The 14,079-nt window shown below is 48.3% G+C and overlaps 1 protein-coding gene and 4 non-coding genes across 5 annotated transcripts in view; 1 reads left to right on the top strand and 4 right to left on the bottom strand.

The window, feature by feature from the left end:
• LOC117997523 (histone H2B type 1-C/E/F/G/I) overlaps window positions 1–14,079 on the bottom strand; it is an 881,166-nt gene that overhangs the window by 407,683 nt on the left and 459,404 nt on the right. The window lies entirely within an intron of this gene.
• Window positions 6,078–6,151, bottom strand: TRNAI-AAU. The gene has a single exon. It is a non-coding gene; the product is annotated as a tRNA-Ile (tRNA).
• On the bottom strand, window positions 10,260–10,332 carry TRNAV-AAC. The gene has a single exon. It is a non-coding gene; the product is annotated as a tRNA-Val (tRNA).
• TRNAI-AAU lies at window positions 11,684–11,757 on the top strand. The gene has a single exon. It is a non-coding gene; the product is annotated as a tRNA-Ile (tRNA).
• TRNAV-GAC lies at window positions 13,995–14,067 on the bottom strand. The gene has a single exon. It is a non-coding gene; the product is annotated as a tRNA-Val (tRNA).

Below are 14,079 nucleotides of genomic sequence, written 5' to 3'. Positions count from 1 at the left end.
AGCCCGCGGGATCCGGGGCGCGGCGGGGTCCGAGTCTGACCTTCTTAAAGCCCGCGGGATCCAGGGAGCGGCGGGGTCCGGGGGCCTTCCCCAGCCTCCCCGACCCCTCCCGGGCGCGGAGGCCAAAGCGCGGACAGCGGCAGCTAGCGCTAAGAGCCGGGCGAGCATCCTGCCAGTCGCTGCGTCGTCCGCGTCAACACTTTCTGCATTTTCATCAGCATCGTCTTCAACAACATTTCCTACATTTTACAGAGAAACATTGCCTCGACCTAGGAAATGACAGAGCTGGGGATCCAAGCCAGCTGGTCTGGCTCCTGGGCGAAGGAAGAACGCGAAAGGCTGACCATCACTTTGTGACAGGGTCTCCCTCCTGCTTCGAGAAGCATTATTGCGCAGGGACGCCTGGGGGGCTCAGTCGGTTAAGTGTCTGCGTTGGGCTCCGGTCGTGATCGCAGAGCCTGGGGTCGAGTCCTGCATGGGGTTCTTTGCTCAGTGGGGAGCCCGCTTCTCCGTCCGCCTGCAGCTCCCCCTGCTTGTGCTCTCTTGCTCTCTCTCCCCCTCTGACAAATAGGTAAATAAAATCTTAAGGGGGGGGGGAGAAGTGTCCTTGGGAATAAGTATTTCTATGTCTAGGCTTGGAGAATTACTTATGTCTTAATTCTTCTTACAAGTGTCATCAAAATTAATTTTTTTGAACAGAGGGAAAAAACCTAAGATTTAAAAACACCTTTTTACACATTTAACCACAAGCGATCACACTGCAAACCCATGAACTCCACTAACAATGTGTTGAGAGGAACACACCTGTGACCTTCGTGTCAGTTCCTCAAGCCAATCACCTTCCCACGTGTTCTCCCTCACCCCTGGGACAGCCAGTCCTCCTCCCCCCGGCAGAGCCTGGGAAACTCAGGTCAAAGTGACCAAGCACGCAAGCCAGGCCACTTCCTCAGGATCAATCTTAGTCCAATCCTAGGGTCCGAACCCGCTGGCCCTCAGGGAGGCCAGGGTTTTTAGAAAGGTGAAGAGGGAAGCGAGGCTACCTCAGATTCTGCTGTCATCTCGTGGAATAAAAGTGTTAACGATTGCCAAAAGTCCTTGAGTGATTTGTTTGCTTAAGTAATAAAATAATTACACACCAGAGACCTATGCTCTACATGTCATAGGCCCATTTAAGAAATGATAGGGGCGCGTGGGGGGCTCAGTTGGTTAAACATCTGCCTTCAGCTCTGGGCACGACGTCAGGATCCTGGGATCGAGCCCCGTGTTGGGCTGTCCTTGCTCAGGGGGAGTCTGCTTCTCCCTCTCCCTCGGCCCCTCCTCCGGCTTGTGGTCATTCTCTCTCTCAAATAAATAAAAAATCTTAAAAATTTTTTTTAAATGATTAAATTGTGACTTACAGTTTTTAGAGACTTGCTCAAGGGGTTCACAGCAAGTAACAGGTCAACTTGCTAGGAGCCTTTCAAACTGAATGTCAGATGTTCCCTGACTGACCCCCGAGGGGGCTTCCTTATCCACAGCACCATGATCACTCTAGTTATGCACATGTGCTCTCATTCTGTGCCCTCTCCTTCTTCCTGCTCCACACTGGGCTGTGGCCTGAGTTTGAGGTCCACACCCCGATTCAGGACTCAGAGCTGAACACTCAGCTCTTCCAGTGGCCACCCGCCCCCCACATCTCAGCCTCCTACTCCGCACAAAATCCTCCACTCATCTTTTTTATTCGTTCTCTTTAAAATAGGAAATATCTTGGGGCGCCTGGGTGGCTCAGTTGGTTAAGCGACTGCCTTCGGCTCAGGTCATGATCCTGGAGTCCCGGAATCGAGTCCCGCATCGGGCTCCCTGCTCAGCAGGGAGTCTGCTTCTCCCTCTGACCCTCCTCCCTCTCATGCTCTCTGTCTCTCATTCTCTCTCTCGCAAATAAATAAAATCTTTAAAAAAAAATAATAAAATAAAATAAAATAGGAAATATCTGAGCGATTTCTTATAGTATAAGATTTTTGTAGAAAATGCAAAACAAGGAAAATTGAACTCCCTCCAAACCCGCTCCAGTACTTCTCAGAGGTAATCATTTTATTAAAACGTTGGATTATAGTCTTTCAACTTTGCTCTTGGCCTATGGGAAAAATGTTTATCTATACATCTAAAGCTTTATTTCTACATTAATAAAGCCCAATAGACACAATGTTACATGATTTTTAAACATATGTGTGCTGGACACACTTCAAACATCAATACATCAAAGTCTGCCTTATTTTAGTTGTTTGATTCTATGCTGTAGCTTAGTTTATTTAACTAGACCTTATTTGTTGGACATTCCGGTGATTCCTATTTTTCTCTCTCCTAAAGAAGTTTCATATCAACATGCCCATGCTCTGTGCCCCTCGACCTGTCACCTGTTGTCTGCCCTCCCAAGGCTGACCCCTGAGTCCTCACACAGATGCCCAGCTCCTAGGACTTCCTGCTGGACCTCTGGGTCAACCTCTCTGACCCTGACAGGCTCCTGCTGGGTCCTCCTACAGATGGAATCTTTGACCCCTGGGTCCCATGCTTGTTTCTTTTGTGAGAGGCTGGGAAGGCCCGAGGCTGGCATTTTACCTCCTCGGGCTGTAGAAAATTGTGTCTGGCCCATGTACTGAAGTCTGGGGAGGCTGCAGCCACAGAATCCGGTCTACAGGGTTCTTTTCCATAAAAAATCACTGATGAGAGGTGTGGAAAGTTAATTCTGTAAACTTGACCTCAGACAAATTGTGAGAGGGGTTTCCTTTCCCGCCAGACTCTTCCCTTTCTAGTGCTTTACCCCGATAGGCTCCTGCCCAGAGTCTGAGGTTGGTGCTGTAATCACTTTGTCTCCTGGCCTGCTTGGTGGAGCTGGGGAACTCTCCTCTCAGATGTCCTTCTGGGCCCACCTCTCCCGGGGTCCTGATCCCCCCCTCCCCAGTACAGCCCCTACCCCCACTCTGCCTGCCCAGCCTAGCCCTCTGATGAGTTTTCAGCCTGAATGTATTGGCTGGGGTAGGTCAGGAAGAGGGTCCTCTTTGTGTTCAAGGCTGAGAGGGGACAGGCGATGAGAACTTCAGTTGTTAGAGGTATGAGGTGAGATGAAAGAGCAAGGGAGAAAAGCTCACGTGACCATGACCGTGCATGAGGATGCCATTTCTCACGAAGCTGACATGGATCCTGCTGGACCCCAGGCTTCCAACCTGCCCCTTCCCGGCTCTGGAAAATGGCTGTGAGCCAGCCGTTGTCTGTGCTGGGGAGCAAGTAATCCTGTCCCCATCAAGGTCCTTCTTGCTGGAATAAGAATCGGATTGCCATGAGACAGATTAACAGGAAAAAATCAAATTTAATAGGAGGAATACATACAGACATAGAAATTCCAAAGGCAGTCTAACTGAGGCATATATGTCATCCTGAACTAAGAAGGGAGGGGGTCTGGGACTTCAGGGCAATTACAGGGCCATCAGAGGCAGAGAAGATGCTCAATAATTAGATGTTTGCCCTGTTGTACAGATGGGTCACTCAGATAAAATGCATCTCTGATAATAACCCTTATTCTGGAATAGACTCCCAATTTAGAATCGTCTATGTAGTTAAGGGAGGAGCAAAAGTTTTTCTTGAGCCCACAGGGTCTCAGTTGCCTTCAGCTCAGGATAATCTTCATGCCAAAGTGGCCCACCTTGGGGTGACCTCCCCTCCGCCCCTAAATCCGATTTATTGAATATGATTACTTTATGTTCGCTCATAGAGCATTTCTTATATAGATTTATTTCTAAAACGAATCTTCATATTACTTCCATTGGATGAAATATAATTAGTTATTTGCACAGAGAATAACTAAAGAGGTAAACAAAATAGAAAAAAATCCTTATTATTTTGGAAAAGGTCACTGATTTACAAAATGAGATGTGTGAAATGATTCTCAGTGAAGAAAGTTTTCTGAGCATGTAGTAAAAATGGTAAATCAAATTATCTCTGAATACACTTTAAAATTAGAAAATCAACTACTTGAAATGGTGAGCATAAGGTTTCTTATCTGGATACAATTTTAGGACAACCAAGATCGTCCATTTTTATAATAAACACCATAAGGTCTAATTTCATTAGTGGCTAAATATTTATGCCAAGATAGGGTCCATTAGGATGCCCTTATTCTCTTGAGACTTTCAAAACCAAACAGAGCACAGGTAACTCCTTCTAATAACAATGTCTGTACAGATTGAACGTGACTTTACGAGCAAGGTCATTTAAGAATCATTGGCTAACGCCTTCTTCCATTCTAGAGTCCAGCCACACGCCATCTCCCCGTACCCTTTGATGCGGGCAGGGGCAGGGCCAGCCTAAGCCAGGGACCCAGCCAAGCCGGCCAGGTGCCCAGTGGGTTCCATTCAGCCTCTTGTCCCCTCTGAGGCTGTGCTGTCAGTTGCTGTCTGGCCCCCCAGGAGTACCACGGGACCCCCCCCATGTGGGGGCGCTGATGGGGCAGGAAAGTGTTCTGATGCCCCTCAGGTAGCGATAAAGGAAAAGTGCGTGGATCCCACATACCCCAAGTCTCAGACCACCTTATCAGAAAATGCCCACCCTCAGCCTCCCAACCCAACAGAGGTCCAAAGGCCCGTTTTTGTTGCGTTGGCTCTTCAGGAGCCCTGGCTCCGGGCCCACAAGCGGCCTCCTCCCCCCTAACATGCCCCAGACACAGAAACCCCCAGACAGGATGATCTGTGCTGTGCCCCGTAGCCTGGAGCCCCCAGACAGGTTGTCCCGGTTGGAGCCTGGAGACCCAGTCCAATATTCCAATATGTGTTGCAGACAGCTGGCCCCCAGCATCTTGAGCCCCAGGATTCCCGGGGAGGCGATGAGAACCGCTAGAACAGGCTACTGCCTTCAGTGGAAACAGCAGAGGCCTCAGCTGCCCCCCCTTCACCCTCCAAAACGCCTGCCCCCGGTTTCCAACCAGGGCGGAAACAGGCATCAGAGTTACCATCCTGCTTGAAATAACCAAAACCTGACAAAGGACAGGAAACAACAATTTTCAAGATAGTAGACCTCAGGCAAAGAAGGATAGTAATCCCCAAATGATAAATGATCTTGGGGGGAAATGGGGTGAGCACTAGGATTGTCCCCAACGTCCTGCCTCGAGAGAGTTTCTCGGCCCCCGTGCAGGGAAGAGAGACCTGGGCAGAGGCTGGCGAACTGCCTGAGCTGATGAGAGGTGGCTGACGTCCAGCCGACCAAGACAGCTGGAGTTGACAGGACAGAGAGCTGTGACAAGAGAAAACTCCAGAAGGAATTCCCCACTGAGGGGCATAATGATCAGCACATGCAGGCGGGGAGGTAACTATACAAGGTTGGGGCCAGACCCCCACGAAGATCAGACGTAACCAGTCAGGAGAAATGATACAAGGTATATGTCTATTGATTGCAAGAATCTAGATTTAACTCCTGTTCGAAAGACAGACAGACAGACAGAAAGAAAGAAAGAAAAGAAAAAAGGAAGGAGAAAAAAAGAAAAGAAAGAAGAGAGAAGGGGAAAAAAGCCTGTGTTCTGTGTTTCTTGTTCAAAGAGGTACAGACAGGTGTAGAGAGAAGGATTATCCTGAACTAGCCCTCCACCTGCGGCCAATCTCGGCTTTCAGGGAAATTTTAGTCTCAAAACATGGAAATAAAAACCTTTTAAGAATTTCTCTTTTACTTTGTATCTCTTGATGTTTTGAGGAAAAAGGAGGTTGGTTGGGAAACAACTTTGGAAAGACAATTTAAAATCAAACAAGCTTAAAGAAAAAAAAAAGTTGCCTGCCTCTCTTTTCCACTACTTGTTCCCCATTGGGCAGAACTCTGGCTCTTGGGCCCCTGCCCTCAGTCATGCGATGGCAGAGAAGGCACCAAGTTCAAACTCACATGCACCCGGGAACTGAATCGAGTTATGAGTGGATTAGAGGAAATTGATGGCAATGGACTGGCAACTCCGGAGACTGTTGTACATTATTCCCTGCTTTTTATACATTAAGAAGTGGGTTTTTCAGAAATTCAGCGTCGGGGGGGGGGGGGGGGGGGGGGGGGGGAAAGAAGAGTTAAAGGAGTGGCCCGTACGGGGATCGAACCCGCGACCTCGGCGTTATTAGCACCGCGCTCTAACCAACTGAGCTAACCGGCCCCTGCTTATAGCAGGGGTTTTTTTTGTCTTCCTTTTCCTACTTTTATTTTTCAAGGGCTAAATTCGGAGTAATTGTTGCTGTTTTTTATCTTCGGTAATGTCTTCGTTGCTTTCACACCATATCTCATGTCTTGATACCTCCCACACTATAGAAAAGATGTCAAAGAATTTGTGCATTGACAATTTCGATAGACATTGTCCCGCTGTGCCTCAGAGGGCTGAGCCCAGTATGTGTGTCTGTGTTTGTTCAACTATACTGAGGACAAATAAATGGGATCGTGGCCACATTTCCTACTCCTCCTTCTTTCTGAATTCCCTGCTGCATGCTACGGGTCTGAAGCAAAACTCGGCAGTCAGCGAAGATGTAGGGGAATTCACAGGGGGTGCATGTTTAGTTTGGAAATGTCCTCTTCTCTCAGGTAGGTGAGACTTTGGGGGTGCACTTAGTGGTTTGACAAAGAGAATGTGGTAGAAGCAGATGGGACAGGAAGGGTCTAAGTGAGAGCCAGGAAAAGGGGTCCCCAGAGGCTTCCGTTTTCACACCTCAGAAAGAACCTCGTGGGCACAAACATCTGAGGAGAGTGGGCTAACGCAGGCCAGTGTGTCTGGAGATCACGACTGGTGGGGAGAGTAAGAGACGAGACAGAGAGGAGAGAGCATGTCAATGATGCGGGACCCTGTAGTAGAATACAAAGTCTAAATCGGGGTACTTTTGTTGGTAAAGGGGGTGCTGACAATAATTAATAGGCACTAACTGATCCACATCAGGTATAAACTAAGGAGTAGGATCACTCTTTAGAGGTGAAGTTAAGGATTATTTAATTGGTTCTAACAGTAATGGGAATCCACGGGAGGATTTTAGGCAGAGAAGTCATATGAACAGATTGGTGGTTTAAAAAGATCGCCCAGTTTCAGTCACTTAGGAGGCATTAGGGAATGGCAAGAACAGGCTACCATCACCAGCAACAAAATTTCTACCCTGGAAGAGGGTGGAAACAGAAATGAATAATAACATGATAAACATGAAAATGATATAATGTATAAAAAGCTGTTACCTGTGATTGAAAGAATGGGGCTGAGGGGGGGGCTGTAGTGTTGGGAATAGGTTGGAATTCTGAACTGAGTTATTGGTGCAGGCTTACTAACGTTGTAGTAACGTTTGATGGGAAGACGGTGCTGAGGTATTACAGGGAGAGAGCACAGCCAGGACCAAAGTCCAAGGTGGGTACTTGTGTGAAATGCTTGAGGAATGGCACAAGGCCCAGAGCATAAGCAAGAAGAACAGAGATGAGATGGGCGGCAGTGGAGGGTCAGAATGTGCTGGACCTTGTAGGAGATCTTAGGAACTCGGCTTTACTTCAAGTAAAATGCAAAGGTATTAAATAATTCTGATTCTAGGAGAGAATATAGTTGCAATGACTTTTTAAAAATGATTTTACTTATTTGAGAGAGAGTGCACACCTGGGGCGGGGGCAGAGGGAGAAGCAGACTCCCCACAGAGCAGGACCCCCTAGGCAGGGCTGGATCCCAGGACACCCAGGATCATAACCTGAGCCAAAGGCAGATGCTTAACCGACTGAGCCACCCAGGAGCTCCTGCAATGAGTCTTTAGAGTTGTCTTGGATGGAGGCAAAAGAGTGGGGTTATTGCATGCACTCAGAGACCTTCTTTTATTTTTATTTTTTTTAAAGATTTTATTTATTTATTTGAGAGAGAGAGCATGAGGGGGAGAGGGTCAGAGGGAGAAGCAGACTCCTCGCTGAGCAAGGAGCCCGGTGCGGGACTCGATCCCGGGACTCCAGGATCATGACCTGAGCCGAAGGCAGTCGCCCAACCAACTGAGCCACCCAGGCGCCCCCAGAGACCTTCTTTTAGATGTAGGCTGCTCCCAGAGAGAGGGTGTAACCTGAGACGCTAGCTTCCTTTGGCTGAGAGCAATGGCTGGGAGGAGCTCAGCTTGCAGCCCTCAGCAAAGGACACTCCAGGCTGTGAGATGAATGAGTGCCTTGCACCGGAAACAGGTGGTTCTAGGCTGAACACCCACCTCATCCAGTCCACTGATGGTGCTACTCAGAGCCACCACCTTCACATCATGAATTCATGCCTTCTGGGAATAACCTCTCTAGGACTCTGGTTGCTCTGGTTGGTCACTTTAAAAAAAATTTTTTTATTATGTTATGTTAATCACCATACATTACATCATTAGTTTTTGATGTAGTGTTCCATGATTCGTTGTTTGCATATAACACCCAGTGCTCCATGCAGAACATGCCCTCTTTAATACCCATCACCTGGCTAACCCATCCTCCCACCCCCTCCCCTCTAGAACCCTCAGTTTGTTTTTCAGAGTCCATCGTCTCTCATGGTTCGTCTCCCCCTCTGATTTCCCCCCCTTCGTTCTTCCCCTCCTGCTATCTTCTTCTTCTTCTTTTTTTCCTTAACATATATTGCATTATTTGTTTCAGAGGTACAGATCTGTGATTCAAGTCTTACACACTTCACAGCACTCACCATAGCACACACCCTCCCCAATGTCTATCACCCAGCCACCCCATCCCTTGGTCTCCTCCAGAGAGGTGCTGCGTTAAGGATTCCACATTGATCTCTCTGACCAATCAGCCAAACCATTAGTCACTGTACATGAGCTCATCTCTGATATCTGATATCTGAATGAAATGGATGCCCAGGTCCACCAGCCAAAGATCTGCCCATTAGGAGGATTGCCCCCTCACTGCTATCTTCCAGAAATATTCCAGGATGGGGTACAGTGCATTTAGCGGTGTGCCCTGCTGGTAGCCTGCTAGAACTGTGTTAGTGAGATTCACTGGAGAACTTACTTAAGACTTGCAACCGAGGCACTTTATTTGTAGGCTTGAAACCCAAAGGGCCAGTTTTAGGTCTAAGAGGCAGAACAATAAACAAAGAGCCTGAAGATGTTTCCTAATGTTTTAAATCGATTCATATTCTTACTAAGTCCAGCTCATGCACCAGCAAAACAAACTTTCTTGTTGAGTTGAACGTGAGCCAAACATCCCTCAAAGCTTCTTTGAACCCACAGGAATGAATCAGCCAGTTGAAAAGAAAGACCATTCCTATTCTTGGTTCATTGTTCACATTCTTGAGTAAAATGAGACTAACACACACAACCAAGTCACTATTAAACCTTGCCCCATCTCTTTCCTCACTTGCAAAAATGCAGCAAATAGCCCCACTTATTTAGAGCGTGTGGGCTCCCTCCTCCCGCCGGGAATGGTCCTGGGCGCTGCCAGAGCCCCATGACCTCCGCCCAGCCGCGCTCTGAGTCCAAGGAAATGTCCAGCAAGGGTATCTGCACGTCCAGGTTCTTCGGGAGGACTCCAGTGCACATACATGCAGGGAAACTCCCTAACTCCATCCTAAATGCGCTAGGAGAGTCCTGGACCTAAGTGGAACACGCGTCGATCCCACTGAAGCTGAGTGAGTGAACTTCAGGGGGTTGGAAAGACTGAGGGCCAAGGGGCCTTGGCCTGGAGGGGCGGGTATGGCCGGGGCTGCGTGCCACCCCATCCCGCCACGAAATCGCGCGGCCGATGGAAATCCCTCCCCCCTTCCCCGCAAGGCCGTGGTTAGAGCAGTCTGAGGACCGAGTCCCTGAGATCGGCTTGGGGACCAGACGACGGCAGCGTGGGGGTTGGTGTCGCCATGTGAGATGGGTTCGGCAGTGGGCTGGGCCCCACTGAGATCTCCCTGCAGATTCCTGTCCCACGATACTCCTACAATTCTCTCTCTCGTCCCCAGATGACCCTATATCTGACAATATTGGTCTGACTGTAAATAAGTTGCTTGAGACTGGTGAGGTTCACCACAGTGTCTGTGGACGCTCGGTTTCCAAAGATCTTCCATGGGGGTGGGGGGAGGACAGACCTGGGAAGGAGCGAAGACACCCCCCCCCCCAGAAGGAAACCTCCTGCGAGTTATACCCAGCTGACGTGCTGGAGGTACCAGGTGAGGGGTCCCCACTCCGAGGACCATAAATGGTGCGATTCCAAACATGTCCACTGCAGGGCTCTGGAGAAACTTCAAAAAATAAATAAACAAATAAAAATACTCCATAAGCGAGGGCCCCCTCTGTTTCCGCCCGGTTTCGAACCGGGGACCTTTCGCGTGTTAGGCGAACGTGATAACCACTACACTACGGAAACCTGGCCGCATGCTCTTTTTCTCTTCTCTGATAGAGAATAGACTTTTCCTGGCTGTCCCAGGTCTGGGAACCCTGAATTGATCCTTCTTCCAAGAAATTTCAAGCTTACTGCGCTTTTCTAGTTATTCAAATCAATAATATTGGAGTCAATGACTCACACCAAGTAAACTCTCCCTGGGGAAGAAGCCCTTACCCACCGCAAGACAGAAATTTTTGGCAGCCTCGGAGTATGGGAGATTTCAGAAAAATTCCTCGATATGGTCCCATTTGGGTTTATCTGACTAGAAGGTTCTATGGTCTCCATCTTCTGGGTGCCAGAGAATGATCCCAGGAAAATAACCGGGAGCCGCTGAACTGAACTCTGGAAATTGCCCGTTCTGGGCGGGGCAGGGCTCGACCCACAGAAGTTGAGGACTGAGGGGGGATGTGCCCTGGCCCACAGGCAGAGTGAGGACGGAAATGGGGAGGAGACTGTCCGCCTGTCCCTGGCTGGACTTGGTGCTGATGAATGGAGCCCAGGGTGTCTAAGAGATGTCAGATGGCCTACCTGAGATGCCTTGCGGAGGCTCAGTTTCCCCTATCTGCAATATCCCATATTGTTTTTATAACACCAGGAGGGCCGCGGTCATAAACCGAAAGGCCCACCAGGGCCTCGCCAGTGACCTTTCCAATGGGGACTGGAACCACCTTTCCAAACTTCGGCAGGGCGGAGAGCTCCAAGGAGACCCCCTCCCATACCTGTGAGCATGCAATGGTATCTCAGAGTGATTTTAATTTGCATTTTCCTAATGACTAGGGATGGCTTTCTCATGTGGATGGCCATTGTCCCCGCATGCCCTGTTGAAGAGATTATCCTTTCCCTCACTGATGCCCTGGCACTCGGGTTGAAAACCAGTTGGCCATATGTGGGCGGGTGACTTCTCGACTCTCAGTTATGTTCCGTGGATTCGTAGGGCTGTCCTTTTTGCCACGGCTTCAGCCTTGGTTACTGCATCATCATAGAAGGTTTTCAAATCAAAAAGCGTAAATCCTCCCACTTTGGTCCTCTTTTTTTCGAAATTATGTGTCCTTTTCTGGGTCTTTTGCATTTCCATATGGATTTTAAGATTAGCTTTTCAGTCTGGGGGAAAAGGCTTCGCTGAGATTCTGATTAGATCGCAGGATTTGAGAAAGATGAAATTTCCCTGTGAGTGAGGTTCATTTGTGCTTGAAGATGGATTTTTTCTTTCCATTTTTCTATTCCCGATAAATTAGGTGGACTGAGAAAAGTAGAAAAACGTCTAGTTTCCCACGAAGAACTATTGCAGGAAATGGAGCTTTAAAATTTGGAGCGAAACACCTCATAGCTGGGTGGCCGGTTAGCTCAGCTGGTTAGAGCGTGGTGCTAATAACGCCAAGGTCGCGGGTTCGAGCCCCGTACTGGCCACGGCGCGTTTTCCCTCAGTGTTATCCAGAGAGATTTACTTATACTTTCCTAAGGCTAGCACTTTAAATTCCTGCTAAACGATTGGTGCTGTCAGGGTACCCTATTGGATTTTATCTAACTTAAAAAAAATAAAAAGAGGTCTCTGGCGTTCCTTCATTATTTAATTGGGGAACCTATTTTGTCCAGGATATATTCATTCTATTATTTTACAATCACCTGTTTTGCCAAAAATCTTTCCCTTTAACTTACCCAACTTCAGCCTTTACAAACATTTTCAGCCTGGAAGTAGACTTTCCAACTCCTAAAATTTCCAAGATTTTATTCATACTTACTTGCTAGAAAGCATTTCATTTGCCCCATGTTCGTTGTTAGAATTTGCGAGAGAGCACTAAGGGATATTGTGGAAACGTGCGCACATTTCTGGTTGTCCTCACGTTGGCGGGTTCTCCTGGCGTTTAGTAACTGAGGTCAGGCGTGCTGAGCATCCTAAAATACGCTGGATAGTCCACACGCGTCCTCGGCTGCGCTGGACTTCCAAACGTCCTCCTGGACCTCCTTGTAAGTAACAATGTTTTACTTACCTGAGCCTAAACCTGAACGCTCTTTGCGTATAAATGCAAACATTTTACACGGCTTCAGGGTCTACCAAATTCATAAAGTGAGGATCGGTTGACTTTTGTTTGACCCGCTGAGCGGTGCTTGTTTTAGAAAATGGTGTCGGGCGCCTGGGTGGCTCAGTCGGTTAGGCGACTGCCTTCGGCTCAGGTCATGATCCTCGAGTCCCGTATCGGGCTCCCTGCTCCGCGGGGGGTCTGCTTCTTCCTCTGACCCTCTTCCCTCTCGTGCTCTCTGTCTCTCATTCTCTCTCAGATAAATAAGTAAAAATCTTAAAAAAAAAAAAAAAAAGAAAACAGTCTCTTTTTATACCCTCTCTTGTAGAATGCAATGGCTAGGAAAAAGAAAATTCCAAAATGGGTTATATGAGGGCGCCTGGGTGGCTCAGTCGGTTAAGCGACTGCCTTCGGCTCAGGTCATGATCCTGGAGTCCCGGGATCGAGTCCCGCATCGGGCTCCCTGCTCGGCAGGGAGTCTGCTTCTCCCTCTGACCTTCCCCCCTCTCATGTGTTCTCTCTCTCTCTCATTTTCTCTGTCTCAAATAAATAAATAAAATCTTTAAAAAAAAAAAAGAAAATGGTGTCATTGAGAGTCGTGGCATCTGGTTTGGGGCCGCCAATGAAACACACCTCTGGTCAGGACTGAGTCTGGATCCGGGTACAGCGAGGGCACGGGTCAGGGCCAGGCGGAAAGCAGGCGTTCCACAGACCTTTAATGAATGAACGAATCCTCCCGGACAGAGAATGCTGCCCATGCTTTTATTCTGCCATTTTGGTGAAAAGTGATACATACCCCCTGGAGTTTAATTATTTACATTTCTTGATGAGTAGGTCAAGTATCTTGTCATTTATATAAAAGACATTTTTATTTCCTTTTCTGTGAACTGTGTGTTGATATTCACTTTATAGGGTTATTAGATTGGAAACACCTGAGCGGAGATGGACACATTTTTCATCAGAAGACTGAGTTAAGAGAGGTGACACTAAAAAAAAAAAAAGAAGAAGAAGATAGTAGGAAGGGAAAACTGAAGGAGGGGGAATCGGAGGGGGAGATGAACCATGAGAGACGATGGACTCTGAAAAACAAACTGAGGGTTCTAGAGGGGAGGGGGGTGGGAGGATGGGTTAGCCTGGTGGTGGGTATTGAGGAGGGCACATTCTGCATGGAGCACTGGGTGTTATGCACAAACAATGAATCATGGAACACTTCATCTAAAACTAATGATGTAATGTATGGGGATTAACATAACATAATAAAAAAATTTTAAGAAAAGAGAGGAGACACTAGCCACAGGCTGCAAGAATATATTCCTACAGGTATGTTGTAAGAGGTCTTGATTGCAGACGACATAAAGTGCAATACTAAGAAGAAAGGACCTATTTTAAAGTTAAGGGGGTGGATTTCCAGGACGGTCCTCTTCTCAGAAGGCCTCTGTTGAGGGCAGGGCTCCGAGGGGCCAGGTCCGACGGGGCAGGTGAGGATGCAAGTCTCAGCGCTGCTGGAATGCGGGTCACTTGGGAAACCCGTGTTTTCGGGTGGGGGCCCCCTGGGGAGGGTGCGCAAGGGCTTAGGCACTTATAAGATGGCATTTCACCCCAAGGGACAAAATTCCCAGGAAGGGTTGTTTCCGCCCGGTCTCGAACCGGGGATCTTTCGCGTGTCAGGCGAACGTGATAACCGCTACACCACGGAAACCCCCGGGCCCAG

This window comes from Mirounga leonina, unplaced genomic scaffold, assembly GCF_011800145.1.
Source record: "Mirounga leonina isolate KUSES-001 unplaced genomic scaffold, KU_Mleo_1.0 Mir_366, whole genome shotgun sequence".
NCBI classification, from domain to species: Eukaryota; Metazoa; Chordata; class Mammalia; order Carnivora; family Phocidae; genus Mirounga; species Mirounga leonina.
This window is presented reverse-complemented; position numbering and strand designations above follow the sequence as displayed.